Here is a 14341-nt window from a genome sequence, read left to right on the forward strand (position 1 = left end):
GTGTCTGCCTGTTCATATGTGTAAGGTCTCGCTATTGGTACTTGATGAGTGACATCACATCCTTCTTTCTCTGGAAGTACACCGGTATTTAGGAGTTGTGTTGAGACATGGGAAATAATCCCTTGGCAACGAAACAGAGCAATCTGTGGTTGCTTTCAGCATTGGAAACCTTTTGCTCTGTGAATCTGTGGTGGATTACAACTGTTCACTATAATGCCATGCCGACTCATGTTTCCTTTGATTAAAGGTTCTTGCAAGACGGGAATCCGTTGATGCTCCCGGGAGCGCTTGCAGCACGCATGAAATAGTTGCTCCGTTACCTCTGTATATGCATGAATCACATGTTGTTTCACTTTTGAGCCAGCTGTGTTTGTGTTTTCTATGGTTTCTTCCATGTACTTGGGAAAACAATGAATGTTTGTTTCTGTACATTTGCAGTGAGACCCAAAATGCCACCCCTAGGCACTGATTGTTCAATTGAAAGAGGGGATAGAGAAATTAACATGCTTGTACATGGGTGGTACTATTGCCTGGCAACACATTTTTCTTAAGGCGTAAAGGTGAATTGAACAATGTTTGCCCTGTATTTGTTTTTCTAAACGTAAAGGTAACATGATCCCGTTCAGACAATTATATTGCACTGTTATTTTCCTTGGCCTTCAGTATGTCTTTGGCAAGCTTGGCGCATATACCTAGTAGACATCAATAACCGATTAAACCGCAACAAAAAACTATACAATTTTTATACATCTGGTTGTAATTTTTGTTACATCTGGTGTTCTATATACTAGATTGATTGATTGCTTATGAATAAACTGGAAGTTTTCTCTCGTGTAGAAAAAACGATCATAAAAACAAAAGGGAAACGTTTATACACAGCGTGTCGGTCGAACTGTTTCGGCCGGACGCACCGCGTTCATCCGATCTGGGCGGATCGCGCGCGTCCCCTCCCCCCGCGCAGGTTGCCGTCGCCCCCTCCCGTGCGAGCAGCTGCGTCGTGTGCTCCCCAGCAGTCGCGTCGCCCTCCCCGCAGGCGCCGCCGTCGTGTGCTTCCCTCACGCAAGTCGCGTCGCCTCCTCGCGCGCGGCGCCGCCGCGCGTGCTTCCCCGCGCATGCCGCTCGCCCCCTCCCCGCGCAGGCGCCGCCGCCGTGTGCTTCCCCTCTGCGCAAGTCGCCGTCGCCCCTCCCCGCCGCCCAGCGCGCGCGCCGTCGCGTGCTGCTCCTCCTCTGCGCATGCCGCCGTCGCCCCCTCCCCCGCAGGCACCGCCGCACGCCCTCGTACCCTTCGCTGGCGCTGCTGCAAAACCGCCATCGCCGGTGCTCGGGCCGAGCCACAGGGGAGATGACATGGCTGCCTCCTGCCATGTACCGATCTGTATGTATGCATGTATTTAAAAAAAGCTACAAACGGTGTGCAAAAAGCTTCAAACGGCATAAAAAAAGCTTCATCCATTGATAAAAGAAGTTACAACCACGTCCATGAGAGTTGCAACCAAACTTCACCGGAGTTTTGTAGGCGGAGTTGCAACCATGATGAAAAAATGTTGCAACCATTATACAAATTTGATACATCAGTCATTCTTTTTTGTTGCAACCGTATTTTTTTTTTGCTACAATCGTTGACATGGGAAAATGTAGAATAATACACCTACCGAGACGAAAGCCAAAGGCGAGTTTCGTAGGTGGACGTATCGAACTAAAATAAGATCTAAGATTGACATCTTGATACAATGATTTACCACCTCACTCTTGAACTTGTGCATGTCTGCTTCGTCTTTCTTGATCGGTTCCTCGTGTTGCATACAATGAAGTGGTGTCATGTAACGCTGGGCATAATCTCTGAAAACTCCTGACTGGTTCGGTGTGGTTTTGTTTATTCAACACCAATAGCCTTCCTTTATCGTAGACCTCGCTTCTTTTCATTAATGACATCTGGTCCGGTCTCCAGTTCTCCTTACTGGGGATGCCTGCTCTTAAAACGCTGATTGCCCCTAGCTACCTCGGCTCATAATATTCCCGCTACGGACCGATCGTACCACAGACAGTATCTCCTTTGTTTCCCCCACCATGTTATTTCAATAGGCACAACATCACATTCGAGAAAGATGCGCAACTCAAAACGGAAGCAGGAAGCGTGTTGTCAAAAATGTCGGAGGTTACCAGATCTCTGAGACTACCATCGATCCGACAGAGCGGAACGACCAGAAAAAGAAGTGGAGTTAGAAAGCCGTATGATAGGTGGTAACTATCTGGCGAGTTGCAACCATGATGAAAAATGCTGCAATCATTATACAAATTTGCTACATCAGTCATTTTTTGTTGTTGCAACCGTATTATGTTTTTGCTACAACCGTTGACATGGACGAGTTGCAACCATGATGGAAAATGCTGCAACCATTATACAATTTTGCTACATTTGTCGTTCTGTTTTGTTGCAACCGTATTGTTTTTTACAAGGGGTTGCAACCATGAGCGCACGCTGCTACATCCATGGAGGTTAAAAACGCACAGGAGGCGACATAGGTGAGAGCGGCGAGGGCGGCGACCGACGGTGAAGGGCGGTCAGCGGTGAGGAGGTGAGGTGAGGCGGTCGGCGCGTGCTGGGGGCGTTGGCGCGTGCTGGGGGCCTCCCGTTGAAGAGAGGAGGGATGAGGACGACGGGATCCGACGGCTTGGAGGGAGGGGGAGGGGCAAACCTGACGGCTGTAGGTCGACCGGCCTAATAGTCGGGCCGGCGCGCCGGTGCTTCCCTAAACAAAATGTCGGCTATAACCCATCCTAGTCCATGCAATCCACCTCCAGGCTGCAGTGCAGCGAGTGTGGCTGGCGTCGCCTGGACGTCTCCTTTTGCTTTCCCTCCCGCCTTCCAAGGAAGCAAACCGCGAGCAGGGGGGAAACGGCAACGGGAAAGGGGAAACCCCCCACCGCGTGCGATCCCAAACCCAAATCCTTACTGCTATGCTATATCATTATCACCCCGCCGGCCCTCCCTCCCTCCCCCTAGTACTCCTCCATTGTCTGCCTGTCGCCGGATCTCTCACTTGTCCTCGACTCGAGCTGCTCCTCCTTTGCCAGCCAGCGGAGAAGCCGCCGTAAGCCAGCCAGCTCTTGCCCCGGCTGCTCGGCCAGAACCAGAAGGCGGCGGAGATGGGGTGGCCGAGGCGTGCCCTGGCAGTATGGGCGGCGGCCGCGATGGTGGCCATGCTTGCCGCCGCGGTAGGGGAATCCGATGCGGGCGAGCTGGACCTGGACCGCGCGTAAGTCTTCCATTCGAGATTATACACCTGTTTTGCTTTTCTTTCTGTGCCATCCTGTTGTGAGCACTGCTCTGCTTGCATGGAAAAGAAGTTATCATTAGCGTTACAACTCAAAGACGTACGTAGCATGTGCTAGAGAGAAATGATTATTTTTAGCTTGAACCACAAGCCTATTTCATCATGAAAACTTACGGAGATGTAGTGTACTGTACGTACATCCCTAGGTTCATGTGTAACTGTTTTCAGAACTCTTTTAATCTTCAAAACATGAAGCGATTTCAGAAAAGAGACCCTGTACAACAATCATTGTGGCTACCAGATTTTTTTATCGATGGCAGTTATGATGCAGGTTCCCGATTGTGGAGCCGGATTATGGCCACACTAAGCTCCGTCTTTCGAAACAAGGCCTGGAGGCGATTCAAAGGATCAACACCCCGATAGCAGCTGTTTCTGTATGTCACGAAATTACTAATCTCTGCTTCTCGTTATTACAGTGTTGGTTCCTCTTTCATTTTCCAAATCAACGACACGGCGATGCGGCCTTCGCATGTTTGTCTCTGGCTGCACACACTGATCAGTTCTTTCTATGTGTCTGTCTGTGCCTGTCAAATCAGGTCATTGGTCCATACCGATCTGGAAAATCTTTCCTTCTCAACCAGCTTCTCTCCTTATCATGTGATAAAGGTATGATGACAAGCTTTTCGTGTCTTATATCTCTCGCTTCACAATTCATGTTAATGGTTGCTTTGGCCAGGAGAATGATAAATTTGCTGTGCAGGTTTCGGGGTTGGACACATGCGAGATACCAAAACTAAAGGTAAGATGTGCCATCAGTTTTATGTTCTTGTGAATGCCGCACACATATGCTGATCGATCTGAGATATCAACACACTTTGAAGGTATATGGATCTGGGGGTACTCCCGTCGAGGTCGATGTTGATGGCTCCAAGGTGTCTGTCCTTTACTTGGATACTGAAGGATTTGAGAGCATTGGAAAATCCAATGTATATGATGATAGGTTTGTTGCTGTTGCCTACAAAATAAACTCTGTGGTAATTACACATTACAAATTTTTGGCTCTAATGTAAAATACGCCGTCGGACGTTTTGTTTTCATGTTAGGATATTCGCTCTGGCAGCTGTCCTGAGTTCTCTTCTTGTCTACAATCTCCCTGAGACGGTGTGTTTCTAACACCCTCACGTCTACTCGTATTTTAAGCTGTTAATTAATTTAGCGATTTGATATATAGCCGTCAATTTTACATACTTGGTAGATTCGTGAAGCAGACATATCCAGACTCTCATTCGCTGTCGAACTTGCTGAAGAATTCTATGGAAGGTTTGGTTGCTGCCATTTCTGATTGGACCTTTTTTATTTTAACAAGCATATTCCTAGTGTGTTCTAACAAGTTTCTGTTTTCCTATATGGCTTGTGCAAAACAAGAGTGAAGGTAATACTTTATTAACTTGACTCTCGGAGTTTTGAATATTGAACACTATATGTAAGTCGTGTTTCCTGTTTCTGCAGGGCCAAGATGTTGCTTTTGAGCCAGCAAAACTTCTGTGGCTGATACAGAGGGATTTTCTTGGTAAGTTGTTTGTGTATTAACTAGGTGATTTTGTATCACGGGTATTTACTTTCGGCCGTACTGATAGTTAGATGCATGAATTGTCATTGGAGATATATATATATATATATATATATATAGTGTATCACAGATCAGATCATCAGAATTCTAATTGATTGGCTAACTACTTGGTTCCCCTGAATCCTGATCTCACTGAAACTGTTGAATTCTTTCTGAAGATTTGAACATCTCTGAATTGAAGGCTTCACTTCGGGATATGATTGACTTCCCCTGTTGTCGATAGATAAATGTAACAAAATCTCTAAGTTCCTATTTCTTTTATTTTCTGTGCAAAAGAGTTTACATACAATAGTCCCTTCTGCAGACCAGTAGACCATACGGTATTGCCTGAATGGTTCAAACATGTTTCTATCTCATCTTTTTATCTGATTAAGTAGTTAGCATGGGTTTTAGACTTGCAGCACTAAATATATACTTTTTTTCACACAAGTCACTGTTGAGTTATGCCTAGTATTTGCTGTTCACCGTTTGTTGGTGATGTTTTCTCCTGAGGATAATTCACTGTTTGGTTGAACTTTTTTTTGACTGTTAATTTTCATAAAACAGAAGGAAAATCTGTACAACAGATGGTTGATGAAGCTCTCCAACGGGTGCCCAACATCAATGGTTAGTTCAGGTTATATTGCTGCCTACGTACTTTATTAGTTTGAGATTCTTTTGCTATTGAAGTACCTCTTTTTGCAGTTGTTGGATCTCGAAATATCTTTTGGGCAGTTGAATTAACCTTCTTTTAATGTCTTATTACAGGAGACAAATATATTGATGAGGTACACTTATTTTAAGCTATCTCTAAGTGGAAAAATATGATATGCAAGTTTGTTGACAAAAAAATGGTTTTCATGTTTTTATTAGGTCAACCAAATCAGAGACTCTTTGGCAATTATGGGTGATAACAGTACTGCTTTTAGCTTGCCCCAGGTGTGTGTTACAACAGACTAATTTCATGTTCTACATTACCATTAGCTGCATTGATGGCCGTGAATGATTGAGATCTTGAAAGATTCCGCCTTAATTAACGTCATGCAGTGTGCCTGCCTGAAATTTAAGGATAAAACATGATTTTGGTGATGAAACGGTTGTATGTTAAACATTGTCTTTTTTATCCTTATTCATAAATGTGGTAACGATTAACTTGACTTTAGTGTTGTTACCTATAACTCAATCTATGTTCATTCCAATGATTCTATGCTAGATTCTCTTTTGTCTCTATAACTGATTGGGAAGTTGAGATGATGAAAATTTTCTTTTCCAGCCTCATCTCCAAAGAACCAAGTTATGTGATCTGGAGGACCAGGAACTTGAACCGTTGTATGTACAAAGGAGGGATGAATTGAAGCAATTAGTTGCATCCATGATAAAACCAAAAATTGTGCAGGGTAGAACTTTAAATGGAAAGGAGTTTGTATCCTTCTTAGGGCAGGTAATGCTCGCTGGTGCTCATTTTTTTCATGTATCTTTAGTCTTAATATTTTCTTGAAAAATATGATCTGACATTGTATGATTTTGTTTAGATACTTGAAGCTTTGAATAAAGGCGAAATTCCATCGACAGGGTCACTTGTTGAAGTTTTCAATAAGGGCATTCTTGAACGTTGCTTGAAGGTGTATACTGAAAGAATGGAAGTAGTGGGTCTACCAGTATCAGTTGACAAACTTCACCTGGTTCATGGGTTGGCAGAAGATGAAGCTAGGAAGCTTTTTGCGAAGCAACATTTTGGTAAACATTATGCTGCTCAGTCCTTCCTCAATCTTGATGAAGAAATAAAAAAGGTTCTGTTTACAGCACTTAATTTTATGCAGTTCAAATTATATACGCCCCATTTTTGGTCAATTAAATATATGGTAATATCTATATTTTCAGTTAATAAAATTATGGTATAAATCTGGATCTCACTTTGGTGCTATGTATTCACAATATTTTCAGATTTAAAATTGTGCCACTTACATCTCGTGCAGCATGGAAAGTTTCTTCAGTATACTAACTGAATATTCTTTTTAGGTGTTCAGAAGCTATGGTTTAGCCAATGAGTATCAGTCATCAAAGCTGTGCGAAGCAAGGTTCTCAGAGTGCGAAGATAAAATGGACCACCTTCAATCCTTGAAGCTTCCTTCCATGGCAAAATTCAATGCAGGATTTCTCCGCTGCAATCAAAGTTTTGAAACTGAGTGTGTGGGGCCTGCCAAGGGTAGCTATGAGCAGAGAATGTCAAAGGTTTGTTTCTTTCACCACAAGATGTCTTCCATGAGGAGAGATAATCATCCACTAACTGCAAATCATACTATTTGTTTTCATTTTTTTTTTTTCGAAAAGGAGGCATAGCCCCGGCCTCTGCATCAAAACTAGAAGAAATCCGCCTTTCACTTTATATTCCTATGGCATTCGAATTTAGTTGGTGGTGACTGATCACATTTTAGTTTATTCTGCTACTTCGATTTATTTATTTGCTGTTTCTTTCTTTCTAATAAAGTAAAACATTCATTGAAGTAGGTAATGATGCAGAACTAGCTTTAATCACCTTTTCTGATTTCTGAATATAAATTGGAAAGCAAAGACTAATCATCTAACACTAATGGTAGGGCGAAAAATATCACCTCCTGTCCTGTTGTGTGAAATGCCAAAGTACACTTATTGGAAACTCGATCCATGCTTCGCTGTACTGTATTGTTTGGACATTTCTTACTGAAGCCTATATATGTATGATCTCTCGTGGTGTCGTTTATTAGCTGACTCTTATTCCCATGCTGCCTTGCATTGCATGCTCCAACAGATGCTCGCAAGGTCTCGTGCTCTTTTCATTAGGGAGTATAACAACAAACTCTTCAACTGGCTGGTGATATTCTCCTTGACCATGGTGGTGATTGGGCGATTCGTCGTAAAGCTTCTTCTACTTGAAGTTGCTGCATGGGTGATGTTCATCTTCCTGGAGACATACACAAGGTTGTTCTGGTCATCAGAGTCCCTCTATTACAATCCCGTGTGGCACGCCATCGTCTCTTCGTGGGAGGCTATTGTCTACAGCCCTGTTCTTGATCTTGACAGGTTAGCTAGCTTTCTTCCTTGCTGACAAAGTCCACAGCAGATGCACAGATCTCTCTGACTGACTGACTGCTATATCACTCTTACAACATTGTTTTTTGTTTGAGCAGATGGGCAATCCCAATTGTTGTCATGCTGTCCTTCCTAGCTGTTTATTGGCGTTGCATCGGCGCTAGGGGAAGGATTGGCCGATCATTATTACCCCTCTACAATGGATCTTTCAGAAGCAGCTCCGGGCGGCCGAGGACAGATTAATAACGCCTTCGACATTTGAGAGATAGATATGGATGGATGGATTGATGGTTCAGACAGTGTTTGACACGATTCTCCTGATGATAAAATTGGAAGGCGGTCAGGCGGTGATCTCAGATTCTTTTCAGCCAGGATGGATGAAGACGCAAAAAGGAATGCTGCTGACCCTGCAAATTTCCTGGTATCGCCAGGGTTACTGATTTCGAAAACAAGCTGTGCAAATACTAACCTGAAAGCTCACGGTTTGGGAACTACAAAACAGACATCTGAGAGATGAAAGCTGGCTGACACTGTCACTGTATATATGTATATATATATATATCATTGCATTGTATGTATATAAGTGGAACTCATCACCAACCAAGTATATATTGGTGGTGAAACGTGACATGTGTATGTACTTGAAAGTCGAAATGCAGTTCCAGATTTGAATTGAAATGTCTGCTCCGCCTTCATATGTGCGAATACTAACAAGTTCTCACCATTGCCAATTGATAGCAATTGACAGCACATCATTATTTCTCTGTAAGAACACTTGGTATTTATTAAGACAACCTTTGATAGTTGCTCTCAGCTATACTGGAAACCTTTTGCTCTGTGAATCTGTGATGGATTACAGGTGCGCACTATGCCATGCCGAATCACTCCTGTGTCCTGATTAAAGGTGCTTGCAACATGCGATGCTTTCCATGATCCGGTCGCCGTCAGTGTTGCTGTGTTGGTAAGAGAAGTGAGCCGGTGATGCGCCTGTAAAACTCTGGTGCCTTTTCTTCAAGAATTGGATGCACTATTTCTAAAGAGCAGGTAGGAGAATTATCTGAGGACGGATCACTTTTATCACGCTTCTTCACTCAGCAGGGAATCAGGGTTGGTGGGTTCGAGTCAGAAGCACTAATTATGTGATGATTTCGCATCGTATATTTATATGTGGTGTAGTGTGGTCTTTCAGTTTCAATAATTCGTTAATGACCTGTTGTGTTGTTAGGGAATTTTGTTACCCCCTGGACCCTGGTATGGCCAGGGAATGAGTATGGGCTTTGGTGGTGGTGGTGCAGGGGAGAAGAGATGGGCATGGACAGAGACAAGTGGGAAATCTTATCATGTGCAGTGGCACTGCTTGTCATTTCTGGGTTTTCTGATCTGATATATACATCCAGCAAATTTTATCCCTTTCTACTGCTAGCTTCATGGACTGTTTCATTTCCCTTTTTCAGCTATACTGGGTTGTACGTACTATATACGTATATCCCAGCTTTCTGTTGGCTTGCAGCCCTGAAGATGCAAGAAGTTGAATATACTACAGATTCCAGATTCCGTAAAGGTACAATTGTAGCTTCTTCATATTGTTCTGTTTCTCCTACGTACTTGCGCTGTTCCACAATAATGTGTTGTGTGTGTATGCCTACCATGATCCAAGGAGTAGTTATCCAACAGGAAGGTAGCCAAAGACAGCCTTTCCATCTAACTCATTATCCACAATAATTTATCCTTTTCTTCGTTAGAAAAAACCAATTATCCTTTCCTTTGCAGCACAAAGAAGCTACAGAGGTCATCTCTTTCATCCTCCAAACAAAGGATCTCCGACCTATCCCACAGTCGAGATGTATGCAACATGCTGACTCCTGTGTTGTAATTACGGATTAAAGGTATATATGCAACATGCCACCCTTTCTACGATCCGTCGCCGTCAATGTTGGTAAGAATAGAGGTTATGTGCCTGGTGGAACCTTTTACTCGAGGAATTGGGTGTATATTTGCATAAACAAGGAGATTATCTGTGGATCGATATCTCAGATTCGCTATGCCATGCCCACCATATCTATTGTTTTTTTTTTCTTGCGGGGAACACCATATCTATTGTAGACTATGCGTATGACGTAGCCTTGTTCTGTTGCTGCTATTTCTACTTGCGCAGCTCGACAACACTACGTACATGTGATGTGTATGCCCGCCATGATCCGAGGAGAAGCATCCAAATGCGGCCTTTACATCCATCCATTATTCACAATCCGCCATGCATCTTTCCTAGTATTTTTATAGCACTAATTAAGAATCCGGACAGGCCATTCTCTTCCATTTTCCAAACAAGTGATCTCGATATCCTCCAGTTGAAATGTAACTTTCTTAACCATTACTGAACAAATGGGTCAGGGTAAAGAGTTCTTCTCCACTCATTGTGAGTGTGCGGAAGTGGAACCGTGCGTGAAAAACCTCAGCACATGATCGGCTGGCCTCATGGACCCTGGACACTTGGGGTCCATCCCATGGAGGAAGCACACTAGTTTACCATGGTAATAACACAGGCCCTTTTTGCCATGGCAGCTGCATTATTGCGCGTGTCTCCGATCCATCTCGTGGAGGACAAGAGCTAGCCATTGATCTCAGCTTTGGAGCCTAGAGGGGGCACTGATAAAAAGGGCTTGGCTCCTAGTAGTAGCCTCAATCGCTTCACGGGCAAGCGATCGAAACCATATAGGAGTGTACTCTCTCACACATAGACAAGGGCTATGTACTCTTCCTGTCTTTTTTGGCCTTCTATAATTTATGGTTCGTTGGAGATCTGGTTCCCCTTGGAGCTACAGTATCTGTTTGAGCCTTGGAATGGAGAGCGTTGATAAGGACTGCGGCTTCACTCTCATTTTGCAGTATCAGGGTTTGGGGCTCATGCATCGACTTGCATGTAATGTAACCTTTCCAGTGCAGTTTTGTGAGACAATGATTTTGAAAGATCGACACTTAAAAAGGTCCATCTGAGACCGAGTGGTTTGTCCAGCCGTCCAGGCCAGTATATCGAGTACGCGCAGCTTTTGTAGTGGTACTCGTACGGTAGATTGGTGCATACATTGCTTGCGGCAGTACGTACGTGGCAGCAGGATAAGTGGTCCTGTTAACATGCAGGCATAGGAGACGCTGTGATTGAACGGACCACAAAATGTTCCTGCGAAGTAGTACAAGCTAGGCACGGGCTGTCATTTTGGTGGCGCGTCTCGTTCGGCTGGTTTCTCAACAACACACAAGAAAGCCATGCTATCAAACTAGATGAGCTTTTATTATGTATGTGTGGTTTCGGTCGTGTAAGAACATCTACACTCGGACACAGTAAATATGACCCTCTAAATATTTACGGACGCGTTCGATCAATGACCGAACATGTTTTTTATTTACGCGTCCGCGCAGTCACGTTCCTTATTTTCTTCTTCATATATCCGGTCACTTGCACGTGGTTGATGAAGAGGAAGAGAGAGAGAAAAGAATAAAGAAAGAAAGAGAAAAGATGGTCCGGTTGAGGTCGTGTCCTACGTGACGGACTGGCCAAATACGCCCGGACGCGTCTGTGAACCCTCATACCCCCCTATATTTGAGATAGATATGGGGTCCGTGGACTGCCGAACGTATAGAAATGATATGAGGGGACAACTCGCGAGTAAAGGCAAAAAAGAATGGACGAGAGTTGCTCCCAAGTCGCTCCCGCTGGTGACTCCGGGAGCCAACCCTAGCGCCGCATCTTCTCGTCCCCGCCCTAGCCTTCCTCCCCTCGTCGCCTCTGGTAGCGTCGCCGGCAAAAGGCCGCATGGCGTAGGCGGCGGCGGGGCCTTTCTCATCCGCGCGTTGGAGGTCTCCATCACGGGGCGCGACCTTTCGTGGCGCCAGCGACGGTCGTCGGGCCCTCCCCCCTTTCCTCGCCGGCTTGGCGTCCCGGTGGTGCTTCTTGCCCTCCCCCGTGGGGCTTCGGAGGCTGGGGGACTCACTGGCGGCGGATTTGGTCCTCACATCCTAGATCCGGCTAGTGACGGTGGTGGGCGTGTGGGTGGTGGCGGCGACCTGGCTAAGGCGGTGGGATGGCGGTCGGCGGCCAAGCTGCTCCTTTCGGGGTGGCGAGGCGATGGGTGTCCATGGGGGGGGAGGTTGCGTCTTCGGCCAGTCCAGTGCTCCTCTCGCGCCCACTGCCGCGGGACCGAGCTCGTCTCGCACGCGGCTGCATGATTGAGCTCATCTCGCGCCCGGCAGCAGGACCACGCTCGTGTGGCGCCCTGCTGCAGGATCGCGCTCGCCTCGCACCTGGTGTTGCAGGACGGGTCGATGGAGGTCAATTTTGACCAGTCTTTCGGGTCTCGGCGCTGGGGAGACGCCCAGGGGTGCGAAAGGCGGCACCTACACTTATCTCTTTGGTTGGGGTACCGTCGGGTCTCGGGTGAGGTGGTGTCAAGGTCTTGGACGCCGGGGACGGCGGTCATTGGTGGTGGTAGCTCGATGCTCATGGGCAGAGCTCGTGGTTCGGTGTTGCCCGATGGCCATGGCCGTGTGGGCGGCGTGGTAGCCGGGGAGTGGCATCGTGTGGCGGTGAGTATTGGTCGGGGTGAAAACCTATCTTCGAACGGACCGGCGGCGGTGAAGTGTCGTAGCGGCTCTCATTTCTCATTGTGTTTGCTCGAGGGGAAACTCCGATTCTCGGATCGGGTGGCGGTGGCACTCCCGTGTCGTAATCTTTCTGAAGGCGTCGCCTTGAAGCCCACGGTTCGTCATATGCGGCTTCATCTGTTCTTTGTGAAGGACCCCAGTAGTGAGAGGTAGTGTTGCCACGCTCAGCGTCTATGTATCATGCTTTTGGTGTGTGAGTGTGTTATGGTGGCGTGAGTCTGTACCGGATTGTTAATGATGGTTGCTTTATATATAAAACGAGGCAAAAACCTTTTTTATAATGATATGATGGCTTCGGATGAGTCTATTTTTTTTTCTATTCTTTCCTGTTCGGTAATTACCGGACGTGTCTCCGTATGAGGGATTGTTTGAAACATCCGTCCGGTTGTAGATGCTGCTTACGGAAACGTCCGAACGTGCTTATCCAAACCTTACCTGTAGAATTTATAGTTTAGAGTACCAGACTAGAGGCGCAGACCAATGCATGTTGTGGCACGTCGTTTGTTTATTATTGAAGAACGGCCGGTGGCGGCAGAATGATGAGGACGATGACGGCATGCTTGCTTAACCATCAGAATAAATACTCCGAGCTCGACCCTGCAAACGCAAAGGCTTAGATTGGAGAGGTTGAGAGCGATGAGCATGCGACCCATCCCTGTCAGTCCAGCCGAACTCGAGCTGCTTAGCACCATCTCAATCAAGCAGCAGTCCAATGGCCTTGTGCGTTGACGCATATGTATATCTGTCTTCCTCTCTTTGCCAGATTATATTCCTGTGCCTAGTTTGTGAGCATCCATCTATGCATGCATGCATGCTGCCCTAATTAATCGGTGCGCTGCAGCCTGCCTGCCTCCACCCTCCAGGGAGTTGGTTCGATCTTGACCGTAGGTTTCAATGTGGTATGCATGAAGACCGGACCGGAGAAGAGGATACAATGTTTTGTGCGTTCGCTGTTTCAGCTGCTGCTTCATGCATCCGCACAACTGAAGCACACCACGTGATATGATATATAATAACGGCGTCTGAATTACCTGGGGTCCCAACGGCCAACGCCATTGCCCACTGCAACAGCCAGCCAGCATCTCACCACACGCCAATCTGTCTCCACGTACTCCCTGACGCTCACAAATTTATAAGTTCCTTGCTCAAATTTTCTTTTTTACAAAGTCCGTTCACGTGCGTGTCCATCCATTTTAACTCGTCTTGGTGCACCAGCGCACCGATCTCCATTTTGCTCCATCTTGAATCAGTGCCTGAGCTAGGGCGTGCAATGATCCGGCTCTTATTATGGTAGGGAAGAAGTGGCCATTTGTTGTAGTAGAGCACTAGAGCACCGCTAGCTCTTATTCGGCGCTTTTGGTCACCACTTTTTTCATGGCCGATCAAGAAAACCATAATAGAGGCACGAAAGTGTGTGTGTGTGTGTGTGTGTGTAGGCAAGAAAGGTGTCTTTCGAGCGCTCGTGGCACGAGAAAAAGCCAGGTGCAAAAGCAAATCGACGGCTTTCTAGCTCGATTCCCTCGGTTGGTCACCTTGCATTGCCTTTTGTTTTACTTAAACTTGGCTCCAGCGGAAGCTTGTGCTTCAAGCACATGCCATATGCCACTGGCAATGCGAGTGCATCGGAAGTTTTAGTTGCTAGTAAATGAGTTTATTAACCCCAATCTTACTTAGGGCTTGCTTATCAGGCCAGAGCATGTCTGCTTGGTCGAAACTGGAAATGAGGAGA

At 46.0% G+C, this 14341-nt stretch overlaps 1 pseudogene; it reads left to right on the plus strand.

The window, feature by feature from the left end:
- Positions 1 to 3015: 3015 nt before the first annotated feature.
- LOC123399043 lies at positions 3016 to 8631 on the plus strand (annotated as a pseudogene).
- The last annotated feature ends 5710 nt before the right edge of the window (positions 8632 to 14341 follow it).

Source organism: Hordeum vulgare, chromosome 5H, assembly GCF_904849725.1.
Source record: "Hordeum vulgare subsp. vulgare chromosome 5H, MorexV3_pseudomolecules_assembly, whole genome shotgun sequence".
NCBI classification, from domain to species: Eukaryota; Viridiplantae; Streptophyta; class Magnoliopsida; order Poales; family Poaceae; genus Hordeum; species Hordeum vulgare.